This window comes from Caretta caretta, chromosome 2 (assembly GCF_965140235.1).
Source record: "Caretta caretta isolate rCarCar2 chromosome 2, rCarCar1.hap1, whole genome shotgun sequence".
Taxonomy (NCBI): domain Eukaryota; kingdom Metazoa; phylum Chordata; order Testudines; family Cheloniidae; genus Caretta; species Caretta caretta.
In genome coordinates, this window is record NC_134207.1 from 19,943,602 (window position 1) to 19,958,430 (window position 14,829).

General features: G+C 43.1%; 1 protein-coding gene across 2 annotated transcripts in view; it reads right to left on the reverse strand.

The window, feature by feature from the left end:
- Window positions 1-4,078, reverse strand: part of LOC125632840 (uncharacterized) — a 180,153-nt gene extending 176,075 nt beyond the window's left edge. For both annotated transcript variants that reach the window (XR_012666878.1, XM_048841645.2), the window contains exon 1: window positions 3,937-4,078. The gene's annotated coding sequence lies outside the window, so the exon portion shown is untranslated. The remainder of the gene's footprint in view (window positions 1-3,936) is intronic.
- Window positions 4,079-14,829: the final 10,751 nt, after the last annotated feature.

The window sequence follows — 14,829 nt, forward strand, 5'->3', positions numbered from 1 at the left end:
CTCCGCCCCAGAGATGTGAGGTGGCATGTAACAACCCAACTTCTTTCTTTCCATCTGTTACCTTGTCAACAATGGAGGAAAAAATCAGAGGCCAGCAAGTTCTCTCCTAACTGACTGCCAGCATTTGCGAAGCGAAAGAATCCAAGATTTCCCCAAGAAGGCTGCACTGACCTTACAGTCGTGATAATGCCAAAAAAATCATTTTCTCCACTGAACTGGGTAAACAACAACAAGTACATTGTAGCCACTCGATCTCCATGCAGAAATTAATCAAGGATAGCTGCACATCTAAAACTCTATCTGAAGGCACTGCACTAAATGCCTTGATACAGTTCCATACATAAGTAAACAAACTAACTACAACAGTTATTTCTTTGTGAGGCATGGAGGAGGCAAGGGAGGAGACAGACAATAAAATCCACCAACAAACACTTCTGCTCCAAAATGAAGTCTGCAGCCCCTTGCTCTAAGTGTTCAATAGCTTCCCAATCAGGAAATGCATTTTCCTCTCTTCTATTTTATATTGTGCTCTGCTTACACACTGCTTATTTCACAAAGAATAATCTTGCAACATGCTATTATCCCTTACCCAGTGCAAAAACAAACATCTCCACTGTGCTTTCTCAATATTTCTCACTGTTGCACGACTACCAACCCAGTCCCACAGTGCTAACAGTGGGAACGCTACTGGAATAAGAGGTATGTCTATTCTCGACTTAATTCAATTATATGTAACTTGTGTTACTTGAATCAACTCATGCAAACACTTTTCAGTCCATCCTCATCTGGTATTCCTCTTTGTGTTTAGTGGACTTGCTGTTCAGCATCTCATCCACATGAGTGCTGCATTCAATCACATTAGCAACAGTGACCTATGGTAATGAATCCCAGAATTCCTGGCACCACTCCAAATTGTGGTGCATTGTGGGTGACAGCAATGAGTCTAGGATGATGCCTGTGCACCCAGAGGGATTGTGGGAGCAGAGATCAAACTCCCAGAATTCCTCCAGGTTCCAGACACATCATCCCAGGACAGCAAGCCAGCATGTTTACTACTGTGTTGTCTAATTCTATTCAGAGAAGATCTATGTACCCAGTGGTAAAAACCCTGGTGGACACTGCAATTTAGCTACACAACTCCTCCCACTCTTGCTCTTCCCAGTGAAGGTACACTGGTGCTAGAACAACTTGAGAAGTTTTAAGAAAAAGGTCATTGTAAACCAATAGTGGTGTGTGTAAACCATCTGACATATTTGGCAGGACGGTGCTTTAGAAGCGCAGAGAATATCCATTATTGCTAACCTTGGTTCACATTGTTTGTGACTTTCCCTTCTAGGAATTCCACAAATAAAATTACTGCAATACACCTACCCAGACCTGTGTACACAGCTCCTCTTCGATGGTAGGGCACTCTGTTCATACCCAAAGAGATATGGCCCTAATCCTCCAAAGATTTAAGTGTGTTTAACTCTGCAATCTCGGGCCTTAATTTGACTGAGGGTTATGCCTACCTTACAGAGAGAGAGAGAATGAATTATAACAGAACCCCATGATTCAACTGCATCGTAGGAGACACCATCCACAGCCATTTTGTAAAGGGGTTAACACCTATGCAAGTGAGACAAGTTCATAGAAAAAGCTAGTCTTTTATTTTAAAGTAGAAACTGCGTCACTTACGTAGGCGCGGATTCAGGAACCTACATCGCTGAAATCAAAGGAGGTTGGCCATTGACTTCAACAGGAGAAGGACTGAGCTCTTAGTTTCTCTGCTACAGAGTTTCCCCAGGCATCGTAAAGACATCAGCATGTGGATTTGACCGAGTTATGGCAAACAATTTAAGCCTGGTCTAAAACACCAAAACGTTGCAGCACTTTAACTATCCTGTTTGAGTCAAAACAATACAACCGCTCTACTACAGACATGTATCAGGACATTTTATTCCAGCAAAGGAATCACCTATACCACGTATAAGCACACATATAGGCTCCAGATTGTACCTCTGCAACTATATTAGTAATAAAATTTTAAAAACTGCATGCACAACTGATATTATACCAGTATAAGGCCTGGTCTCTACACAGGCTTTACACTTGCAAACACTTGGGGGGGGGGGGGGAGAGATACAGAAAAGGGCTGAGAAATAAATAAATACAAACAGACCATTTTGTTTTAAAATATGCACAGTATTTTTGTTTCATTGATGGTGCACTGTATGTGATGGAGTACTATTGTGGTACAAGGACAAACGCAAAACAATCTTTTGAAGCTCTTTGGGGCAGGAGCAATCATCTACCAGATGTGTCTACAGTGCTTACAACAATGTGGCCTTAACATGCTTGGCCTCATTTAAATGTTTACTAAAATAATACAAACAATGCACAGGGGGAAAGCAACACTGCATATGATGCTTTATAAGGGTACTCTGAATAATAAACATTGACTGTATCAATTTTTACGGGTTACTTACATATTTTTAAGCGAGGCTTTTCTAAAAATACATAAAATATTACAAACTATTTATAACTTTCATCACCAAGCAGAAATGCAAGACATGGTGATGTCAGCTAGATGGGACATTATAGGAGGAAAACAATATCCTCACATACTAGAAACCACAGGACATGCACATTTTGCCTATTACATTAAACATACAGATAGCGGTGGCTAATTTACTGTAAAATATACCCCAAAAGACATATAATGCAAATGAGCTATGGCTTGAAAATATTTTTTTAAAGAACAGGAGATGTATTAATTAAAAGGAATTGATGGACCTTTTCCATCTGTAAGAGCGGATTACTCATTATACCTGACCATAAATATGGACAAGTGAACATGTCTAAACTTGTCGATAGGAACATGATTTTTTTTTTTTTTTAAAAAAAAAAAAAAGCTTTACTAAGACTCTCAAATCTCATTCTGGGATTCTTCACCATGCTGCTCTTCTAAGATGTTATTTACCAATTACAACATATAAAGTGTTTAAACTATTGTGTATCTACAAAGGTTTCTAAATACGCATGCACACACATTTAATAAGCAGCCTTATAAAAACATGCAATTGCCATGGCTCTCGAGAAATGAGCACCTATGGGAAAATATCCTTCGAGGGGCTATAAAGTATTTTCCCTGTCTATTTAGTTACAGGGCCCTGAAGAAGCACCATCCAGCAAAATCCAATTGCTCATATTAAAGATGGCATAAGCACCGACATTCCAGATCTGCAGGCTAGAATCTGAATGTTTAATATAAAACATATAGAAGCAATACTAAAATCGCTCCTAGTACAAGTCTGCACTTTGACCGAAAAACAGCCTGCATAAATGTAACTGGTGGAGAAAGCAAATCAGCAAGCTACTAAAACATGCACACTTTAAACTCAGACACACCACTTCCCTGACTCAAATGTAAAACAAAATGTAAAAGTTGCACTGCTAAAAAAGTAAAAGAGGGAGTTTGCGTGCATTGATTTCTCTCTCTAGCTATCCTGTATTTGGAAAATAATCTGAACAAGGCGGAGGGGGGGGGGGCAGGGAGATGGGGGATGGGCAAACCAAGCCTTGTCATTTCAATGCAATCTACACCCCAAACATTACCGATCTTATTATGACCATTTTGTATGTTTTAAAACAATCCTGATCGTTTATTGCTGGATCTGCACTTTCTGTTTCCAAATTTCTATTTTTAGTCCATCTTTCACCAAGTGCTTTAAAACCTAGGAATTATCTCTTGGCACAAAGAATGCGATGACCCCACGAATCCTGCGAACACCCTGGCAATTTAGAAGTGCGATTAGTTTAGGTATATATTTAAAACAAAACAAAACAAACATCCTCCCCTCCCCCCCATTTATTTCAACCTTAGCAACTCACTGCGCATCTCTTCCCGGATTGCAAGAAGGAGTCCCAACGAAATCCTAACTAGTGCAAACTTACTGGCAATTTCAGGCTGTTTCCCACCATAAAATCCATTCCAGAGGGGTACAAAAGGGGCTTCCGAACGCGGCCGCTTTTGCAGCAAGAAGCTCAGCCTGCTGCCCATGTGCTCGCAGGAGCACGCGCTCCGCGCTCGCCTCAATAGAACGTTGCGCTGGCGAGAGGCTCTGTGACGTCACTGCCCCCAGCAGCTGATCCTGCCCCGCAGGCTGCAGCCTTAGGCGGAGCGGACTGATTACTGCCTCCGCCTCCAGCACCGGAGACGTGCAAAGGAACAGGAGGGCAAGGCCATCGCTGGAGCTGAGGGTTCCTGCCCATTCGGGACCCCGAAGCTGGACCATGAAAGCAGAGAACAGACCCAGCTGCTCTCACTGCACTAGCAAACCCCCCATCCTGGAGCATCCCAGAGCAGGAGTGCCAAGAACACCCACATCCAGCACCTAGATCCCACTGGATCCAGCCAAATTTTGGCTCCAAACCCCCAAAGTCTAATGCCTGAGCAGATCTAGCTGTACAGTAGACCTAGCTGTTCCTTTTCTTCTTCAAAATGGGAGTTTTACTGACACTTTAAAAATATGCCAAAGTATGAGATTTAAAGGAAAGCTGTGTTTTTGCTATACACAAGCTGATAGCCACCTTACTGTGGTGGCAAGAAACCCTGCAGAGATCATGTCATCTTAGAATGAACCAGTCAGTCACAGAACGAGCAGCCCGTGGTCTTTCCTGTGCATGTTAAATGGCAGAATAAGGAGTCACAACTGGAGGACTCCCACCCTTTCCCAGAAGAAGGCTCTACATCCCAGCTGTTCTGAGAAACTGTGCATGGCCTTCCTGAACAAGTCCACCCCACTCCCACCTTAAATTCTTCATAGCAGCATATGGTATGCCCATTCAGTTGCAGCGGTCCCAGCCTGGGTTGGATGCTAGCCAGGGACCCTCTGACTGCCCCAGCAAAACTCTGCACCCTGACACCTCTGGACATAAGCACCATAGTCACAGACCCTGCATTTGGAGTCTGCTAGATCCCTCCAGTTTTGGGCCTTCACGTCCCAAATCCCATGGCATGAATAGAGAACAAGTTTAGGTCTTTTTCCTGCTGCAGCAAAAAAATCCTGGTCCTTGATGTACCCTTGTGCACAACTGTTGCAAAAACCCAAATCCAGCATCTGGATTTTAATTATTTTGGGCCCCAAATTGTAGATCAGCTCTTAGATTCAGTTTTTGTATATTGGTATATTTTGTACTATATTGGTTTAGAAACCAATTGTACATTCCCCCCTCCCCACATGTGGATGTACTTGTACCAGTATAAAGTGCAAATTTATTTGAGCATAAGCTTTTGTGAGCTACAGCTGCTACTCTGAAACCAGTATAAAGTGGTTATAGAGGTTTAGTTTATTCCTGCAAATGTGGAAATAGAAAAGAAGTGTAGCCACTCTTACTTTACTGGTATAATCTGGACTTTGGGGCATCCTGACATAAATAGCACTGGGGGGCGGGGGGGAACACAGATAAGGGCATATGCTCCTTGTGAATGGAGGGGGGGCAGTGAAGGGAGAGAAAGGGAGTGAGGAGACGTACTGAGACTCGGTCGGGGGAGCAAGGAAGGAAAGTCCTGGAGGTTCCTACTTGTTCCTGGGCCCATTCCACCCCTCTGGGTTCTGCGCTTGCCTCCCCCGCCCAGGGGGATGCACCCACAATATTTCCATTGCAGGGGCATGAGCACTCCCTGCACTCTTGGTTCCACTGCCCTGAAAAAGGTACCTACATCCTGCAGAATCCTGTCAATTTCAGTATTGCCAACCCCCACACATTAAAAAATCATGAGTCAGCATCCCCACCCCACCCCACCCCCACCCCCAAAAAATCACAAAATTGGCTTACAAATCATTGAATTAAAAGCAAGAGTATGCTTTTTATTTGCCTTATGGGTTTTGACTCTTAAGGGTCGATTTAGGTCATATTTACAAGCCTTTCTTTAAAGTGAAAGTTGAGAGTCTCAGGAATCTAAAAGCTGGAGCTGAATGAAAAATAATAAATATAGCAAGACTTGCAATTACGTTACAAGAGATGGCCATACAGCAGTTTCTAACCCCAGCCCCCCAGATTAGAGTGGCCAGATGCCTGATTTTATAGGGACATTCCCAATAACATATTCAGGGGTTTGTCTTATGTAGGCACCTATAACCCCCACCCCCGTCCTGATTTTTCACACTTGCTATCTGGTCACCCTACCCAAAATCCTACTGTCTAACTAGAGAAAGTAGTGTAGTAGGCCATTAGCACACCAAAAATCCAGACCACGCTGCAAACTGATGCTGCAACACGGCAAAAACGTCTATCCAGAACTTGGATCCCAACTAGTTTTGTTATCCCAAACCCAAAAATTCTACCAGCTAACTAGAGGAGAAGGGTAGCTGTTCCAGTTCCACTATGAAAATCTTGATCCCAATGTAATCTAGCTCACAAGCACTGTAAAGACATATGTCCTATACCCGGAGCTTGCTGGATTCCACTATTTTTTGGCCCCAAACCTCAATTTGTACTTTCAATATAGACAAACCATATTGTCACTCTTTCTTGACCAGAAGAATCCAAGACTTGATACCTACCCCCCCAAACCATCTCTGGAAAGAGCAATGAAAAATACAAATACTTGCTACATGGGTCTTGCTGGATCCAGAAAACTTGGGACCAAACACCTCTAATTTCTACAGCATAAATGGAGACCAAATGTAGCTACCTCAAGCTCACTATAAGGTCTTGTATACATCTTTGCACATGAACTATGGAAGAATCCAAATATGGACCTGGATCTTGCAAGATCTCATCCATTTTTTCATCTAGATCAGCAAAGTGCTACCTTCTAGATAGACAACAAATGTAACATCCTTTTGAATCAGTATTCAGTGTACTGAAATCTTCAAAGCAGTCTTGGAGATTTAGACATCTGTCTTCCATTAAAATTTGTTTGAAATTAATGGAAGGTATGTGTCCAAGTCCCCTAGACTGCTTTAACATCTCAGTCAACAACTGATGTGCCAAAGCCACCTATCGTGTGATTATCTACATGTGCTAGACCAGTTCTACTGCAAAAATTCAATGCTATGGTATGAAATTTGGCTGCATCTGGAAAGGTCAAAGTGTCCGTTGCTACACATGCCTGTTTGTTGCATATGTGTAATCAGAGATTTCACTCAATTTAATAAAATCGCTAGAAATGGCATGGCCTGGGTAATGTAAAGATGCTCACTCTGTAGTGTGGTAACACCCTATTAAATAGAGAGAACTGATAATTATATTACTGTATAATGTTTCTTTTATAACAGAAAGCTTATTTTAATGATTGTTGTATTGTCTCTGATATTTATTTACATGGCTAGGATTTTTAAACCTATTACAACTAACAACTAACTAACTAACTAATTAACTAACTTGATAGATAGATAGATAGATAGATAGATAGATAGATAGACAGACAAAGTGTCAGATCTGGGCTACTGCAGTTTCACTGGGGTTTGGCACTGCTTTCACAGTTGGATGTATCAGTGCCTTTATTTTCCTGGTCAAGTAGCTCTAAAGGTCTAGGATGAGATTCTCAGATCCAGCCAAACTGCACTTGTCAGAGGATTGGGTATGGTGGAGGTGAGGGAAAGGTAGCTATGAACCCAGATTCTGGTGCTGGCTGGAGGCTTGAACATTTTAAATCCATTACAGTTCACTGGTAAATGGCCTCATGGCCTGATTCAAACCCTAAGGAAGTCCTTAGAAAGGCTCCTATTGAATTCAATGAGCTTTGATCTGAACTTTACTCCAAGGGGCTATTCAGGCAGCCAAAGAAAATAAACCACAAACTTTTCCCCCAAAACGTCTCTACCCCAGGGGCTTGGAGAGGGATGGAATAAAACCATGACACCAGTTCTGCACTACCTGAGGATTCCCCCTGTGAGGGTTAGGCTGGCTTTGTAACTCCTGGCAGTTGGAGTAAAACACAGACTCTGGGTTCCTAACGTATCAAAACGCAGTAGAAAAAGGATTTTAGTACCTTCCCTCTCAATAGTCTCCCTCCCTCTACTCATTTCTTACCACATTTTAGCGGAAGAAAAAAATACCCCGTGACAAAAAAAAACCCTGCGTCATTAGCCCAAAATAATGTAATTTTTCACAGCTCTACCAGCTTGTAAAAGTGAGCACTAACACCATCTTAAACATAGTGCTGGGGACGTGGGGAGGCACACGCATCTACATATGTAATTTGCCTAAGATGATAAAGCATCAAGAACAAAACTAATAGGAGAGCCCCAGCTGCTGGCCTGTGTTTTGGGGACAAGGCACTTTGGAAAGTGGCTCTCATTTGACATAATCAAAGAAAATCATCTCCAAAATCACGGAAGGTCACCCCTGATTCCTTCCCAGAGTGACTTCGATGAAATCCTGTAACTCCACTGAAATCAATAGGGTAGGATGGTGTTAATTAAACATCACTAAGCACATGTAAGTAGATGTAAGAGGCAGCGTTAGATCAGGCCAACCGCAAAAATCATGGGAGCGGCCCAGAAATGACGAGGTTTTTTAAAAAAAAAAAAGTAATGTTTTTGAGTTGTCTTACAACCGTTTAACCCCCATCCCCAATGTGTAGTGCTCCAGCCCCCTGCCCCACATCAACTCTGCCCACCCTGCTTCACAACGGTGCTACATCCCTTGCCTCCCCCAGCTCACCTCTGTGCCTGCAGATGCAGATTCTTCACCCACGCCCAGGCCTAGAAGGAGGTCAGCTGCAGGGGGTCATCACATTCCCCCCAGGCTTAGGATGAGGGTAGCTCCAAAGGTTCTCCATATGCCCCCAACCCCAACCTAGGGAGAGGGCAGCTATAAGGAAGCTTGAGTCTCCTCCTTCCCAAGCTTGGGTTCCAGCATTAGAGAGGAGCCAATTCATTTTTCACAGATGGGGAAGGAGGAGCAGAGAGGCCCTGAGCTGCCAGGCTCTTGCTGCTCCCTTCTCCTCTTAAGACAATACTGTCCTCTTGCTCTACCCCTTCTGCTACTCAAAAACTCTCTGTTCCTGAGGGGAGAGAGCCACCTGCCTCTTGGAGCAGATGTGATTGGCTATTCTTCAAAATCTCAGCTTCATGTAAAAAAAACATAGCCCTCATATTTATGAAGTTAAGATTGAAAACATGCCCCACTGCAGTGATACCTGCCTGAGTCTGCAGAGAGCCTGACCCAATTGCTCTGAAAGGTGACCTATCCCCTTCAAAGTGATACAGAGCCTCGAAGAAGAGGATAAAGAGCTTGACTATGAAACGATAGGAAGCCAGAGAAGAACTTATCTAAGTAAGGAGACAACTTTAGCAGCATTATATTAGCCAGACTGGGCAGGAGAACCATTGAGATGAAGAGACAGAGTTGCAAGGTACAGTTCAAGGGAAGGGTGTAACAGGGCTCTCTTAGACTTCCTCAAACAGGTTGGATGTTTTCCAGCTTTATAAGCATCAGTGTGTTAGTCTCCTCCCCCGCTTCAGCCTTGTGCAGAAACATATAAGTAGACATAAACTTCCCCCTTAGCTCAAGTTCCAGGAAGGGAAAGATCTTCTCACCCTGAGAGCCTGTATCCCCTAACCCCTGCCAGCTTTCTCCTTTCATGCCTCCTTTGGGTCCCTTAACTGCTTCCAGTAGAGGGGCTGATTGTCCTCATTAGCTCATCAGCCTCCTGCCTAATTCAGCCATTGAGCACCCATTTCCCAATTAAATGCACTCCGGGGTGGGTGGGAGAAGAGTTAGTACGCTAGTGACCGGAGTGCTGGGTCAGCTCTAGGCTCCTAGCACTGTCACTGGGGGGATGACCAAAGTCAGAACAAGGGACTTTGCAGCAGTGATGGAGAAGAAGGTGATACAAAAGAAGAAGCAGCAACAGGATTTAGATCCCAGTCCAGCTTCCACTGAAGCAAATGAGAACTGAAGAATTGCGTCCTTAGTGAGAATTGTTCCATGGAGGGAGAAGGAGAGAAAGAAAACCTGATGACACAGGTTATGAGCCTTCAAGAGGAGAAGGAGAGCAGAGTTGTCCACAGGGGTAGAAAAGTCAGGAAATAGAGAGAACCTTGGCTGAGAGAGAAGAATTTTTGGTCTTGAAATACAAGGGTCAGTGGAATTCCATGAAAACCAGTGGTGTGGCACCAGCACTGGATCTGACTGTGACTGGTGTCCCCCCCGTGCCTCCTGGAACTGGGGTACCAGTGAGACCCCTGACCCACCAGCCTGGGCTCCTTTTCACACTGTACTGCTGTGACAACCTGCAAAGCCCTCCAGCCTGTACTTTCACCAGCATTCATACAGGTACATGAGTACAAATAGGATAATCATATTCAGCAAATCATAACTTTTCCAATGACACCTCCCATGACTTACCTTGCATAAAATGCATCATAATTATGCTATAACCATATCATAATAATATCACTATGAAGAATATGGGGTGCAGTGTCACACTGATCCCCTAAGATATTGGAGGGACATCTATGAGGAAATGACTGAGAAGTAATAGGAGATATGACACTGCAGACGGGGACAGAGATCTGGTTCTTTGGGCCCTCTGAGGAAGATGACATATAAACAGCAGGTTAAATGCCATGGCCGCACAAAGAGCACCTTTGTTTTCTGACATCCTGTTGCTAGGGTATTAGATTCCTAAGAAAATACTTATGGTGGAGACGGTGTCAATGCTTGACTAATTGTAGGCAATAGGCCTATATTATATCAGAGCATGGAATCTCTAGAAACAATGGAGAAGCTTTACCTCTCCTTTCATTCGTGCTAGAGGGGACCCTGCCTTTCCTGTTCCTAAATCGCAAAGATAGAAGTGTTGAATTTGTCATTCATTCTTTTGCATCAGTGATTGCATTAAACATAATAAACAGGTTGGGCCAGCCAATCTGGCAATAAGCCATTGTGGTGTCCCCATGCCCTCTCTCTCTCTATGATCCTTCATTTAATTTCATCTCACTGTCTGCAACAAACATATAACATTCTCGTGCATTATTTTTCCAGAGAGAATAACACTGACCACTTGAGAACTGCCAGCACAGTTTGCTGATATTGAGCTAACTCATGGCTTTGTCACAAGCCCTGAGCAAAGGCAGGTCCTTGTGGTGCTGGCCCAGTATCAGAGCGGGAGGTAGATAGTAACCCTCACAATTTGTCTCCTGTTTTCTGCTTTGCTCTGGGGGTGGGAGGTGGGGTAATACCCTTCACCAAGTCTATACATCATGCACCATAGGTCCCCAGGACACAAGTGCAACTATGCTGGCCAATGGGGTAGAGCCAATGTGCTGCCCACTCCTTGCCCCTACCCTCTCACACACATCAAGTGGGGACACAGCAGCTCTGAGGAAGTTGCTCTCCTCCTGGCTCAACTACCCATGAGATGGGTTGCCCACAGAGAAGAGCCTTATACCACCTTACTTCTTTGGATGGCCATGCAAGGTGGGCCGTGACTTGGCTATAAAGTTTAGTGGGTGCATATTTAAACCACTATGTTTAAAAAGAAGGCGTCTACTACTGACAAATACATTGCAAAAATAATTGTACCAATTGCAGATTTAAGTAAAAAAGGATCAATTCAGAATGCTGCTGCAAAGATCATTTTCCTAGCCTGTTGCTTTGACCAAGTCACCCCGCTCTTTGCACCCCCTTCCACTGGCTCCCTCTTCTCTAGCACATCAAACATAAGCTACTTGTCTTCACTTTCAATGTCATTCACAACGTATCACCTTCTCTCACTCAGTATTGAAAGGTCCACTCCTGCCTCCAATTGGTCTATGATGTCAGCCTCCATGGCCCACTTCCAAACAAGCACTTTCATGCTTTGTCCCATGCTGCCCCTCACACTTCGGAGAAACTCCTTCAACATCCACAAAACTAGCTCATTATCCTCCTTCAAAGCCCTCCTTCAAACTGTCCTTTGGTGTGATGCCTGCAAAACTGTCGCATTGTTTCTTTTACTCCCCCATCTCTCTGCCTCCATCTGTTGTCTCTTATCTTAGATTGTAAGCACTTTGGGGCGGAGATTGCCATTTTATTCTGTGTTGGTACAACCTCTTGCACAGAGGGGTCCTGATCCATGATTGGGGCTGCTAAGTGCTACAGTAATACAACTTAATAAATAATAGTAATAAAAAATAGTCCCAGCACTTACCTAAAAATATAAATATCGGTATTGCTTCCCCACAATATACTAATTGTTAATAATAAATGCAGTGTTTTGTACATACAAATCAACTTACTTTCAAGGATCTGAAGCACTTTACAATCATTAGTTAGAACAGTGACTAATTAATTATTACAATGCCCCATGAGGATGGCAAGTATTATTATATCCATTATACAGAGATGTAAAATGGGGCACAGAGACATAAAGGGTCTACCCCAGGTCAAGTGACAAGTCAGTAGCAGAATCAGGAATAGAGCCCACTGACTTAAAACTAGTGTAACTGGGAATCAGACCCCCAGGAGTCTTGCCCCCTCCCCTCCACCCCAGTTTTCTACTCTTAGCATTGGACTATAGACAGGACTGAGCAAATTACCCAGATAATTCTAGCTGATGTCACAAACTGTATCATGATTCTTGACCCTTAATCACCGTTAAACAGATCAAAACAGAAATAACAAGTAATGAGATGAGAACTGCAGATTCTAAAAATACAAGCACATTCTTCCCATCAGATCTAATTAGATTTGCCAGAAATCAGTGTGCATTGATCTGTGATTTAAACAGTATGTTGATTACAAATTTCCATGACAGACATGGTTATACAGATACTTGACTAGACTACGAATTAGCTTCTTCAGTGGAAACTCTCAGTACATTTTTTCAGTGCATTCTTCCATAGACAGCTTTTAATCCTAAAATCAACACACAATACAATTGTTTAAGGTTTGCTAGGATTTCTGTTGAGCACCCAGCAAAGAAGCTAGGCAGCCAGTGTATTCATGTTGATCATCAGTCTTTGTTAATATCAACATCTCATTTTGAACTACACATCTAAGCAAACTGTAGTCTGCTCTGGGAAAAGATCTTTCATCTGCAAGGAAGAAAGCTTTCTTTGATGTCATGCTGCATAGCATCATCTCAACAGTAATGTGTAGGAAAAAAAGATGCCTTGTAAAAAGAACATAGCATAAATATAACATAATTCCAGATAACTGACACCTCACAGATGTTATGCTTGGTTAATTGCCTTCTCCCCAGCATCCACTTTCTGTAATTTGTTAGTCTCTAAGGTGCCAAAAGTCCTCCTTTTCTTTTTGTCCTCAGAATGTAGAGGGAATGTTTCATTTCTGGTCTCGAACCACAATGTTAAAGTCATGCTGCTTCTCTGTTTATAATAGTTTGTGCCAAATGCTTGCGATGCATTCAAAGGAATGGAGATGAGACAAATCAGATCAGAAATCAGAATGGCTACTTTTTAAGGGTGTGGAGCCACACATTCCAACAACACAGGAGTCAATAGGTTGGGACTTTCAAAAGCATTCAGCATTGGCTAGCTCTGCTCCCACCAGAATCTGGGAACTTTTGTAAATTCTACCCAGAAAGACTGAGCAGCCCAGAGAGTTTAAACATCCGTGCAACAGTGGCAGGTTGAAGAATTGTATTAAGATGATGTTAAAATAAAAAGAAAACGGTACAGAGTTTAAGCATAGAAGTTTCTGGTTATCAGGGAATAACGTACAGATTATCAAGGGGTGCGAAGTTCGGTTTAGGATCAGATGGCATAAGGAATGCATAATCTGCTATATCCCCAATTGGGGGTTAACGGGTCAAAGTACAGACATTGAGATATGGGGGTATGTTGTTCAGATGATGGCTATGTTCAGGTGTGGAGTATAATGAGTGGATATGATGATGAGGATGGATTTACCCTCATTTGGTGATATTTAATGTTCAGTTAGTTTATGGTACCAGTTCATATGGTCCAATGGAAAAAGTCTCTCATTCCCTTTCTTGTAGCTGATGCATGATGTCACTCCAGCTCACGCTTCCTGGTACTGTCGGTGGCTGGTGATGTGTTCGATGTAGATGTCCCTGGACCATCGGATGGTGTCCGAGACCCTGAGGCACTGCTTGAGCCGTGCATAGCATTGACCGATCCCACAGGTCCACAGCACACGCTCGTTGCAGGGGTCCCAGGCGCCCAGGGCTCCGACGATCAGGCATCCATCCTCTGAGCTATCCATTCCCCATGGACATAGATATTTTCAGCCTGAAACCCTTATTGCCTTAGTTAACAAAGCCAAAGAGGAGGGTCTTTTTGGCCTACTAAGGAGAAGTGCTGATCAGCTGATCATTTAAAGTAATGAGAACTGCACATCTTCAGGGCCTTTGAGAATGGAGCCATTTTGTATTTAAACATAAAAACAAACAAATAAACAAAAAACCAACCTACCTCCAACAGCAGCTAAACCCTCAATCTGAGGTACGGTCTAAATACAGTTTTTGTCCTGGTATACTCATTAGGGGTAGGATTTTGCACAACCCTTTAGCATGGACACAGTTATACCAGTATAAGTGTATGTCTAGCAGTATCACTTACTTCCTTTACATGAGAATAAATTATACCCGGGTAAGCATTTTCATACCAATATAGCTTTGCCTATGCTAGCGGGGATATACTGCTTTAGTTATACACCAGTTTGGTTAAAGTGGCACAATTTTTGTGTGTAGACAAGGCCTCAGCTGTTGTCTACACTGTGGATAGCACCACTCGTGGCCAGCTATGAATGCAGGTGTCTCGCTGCAAACCCTTTGTGTAGACAGGAGGAAAAATATGCACCAGTGTAGCCCATCTCTACCTGAAACCAAGATAAATTACACTGGTGCAAACTGTGGATTAAAGT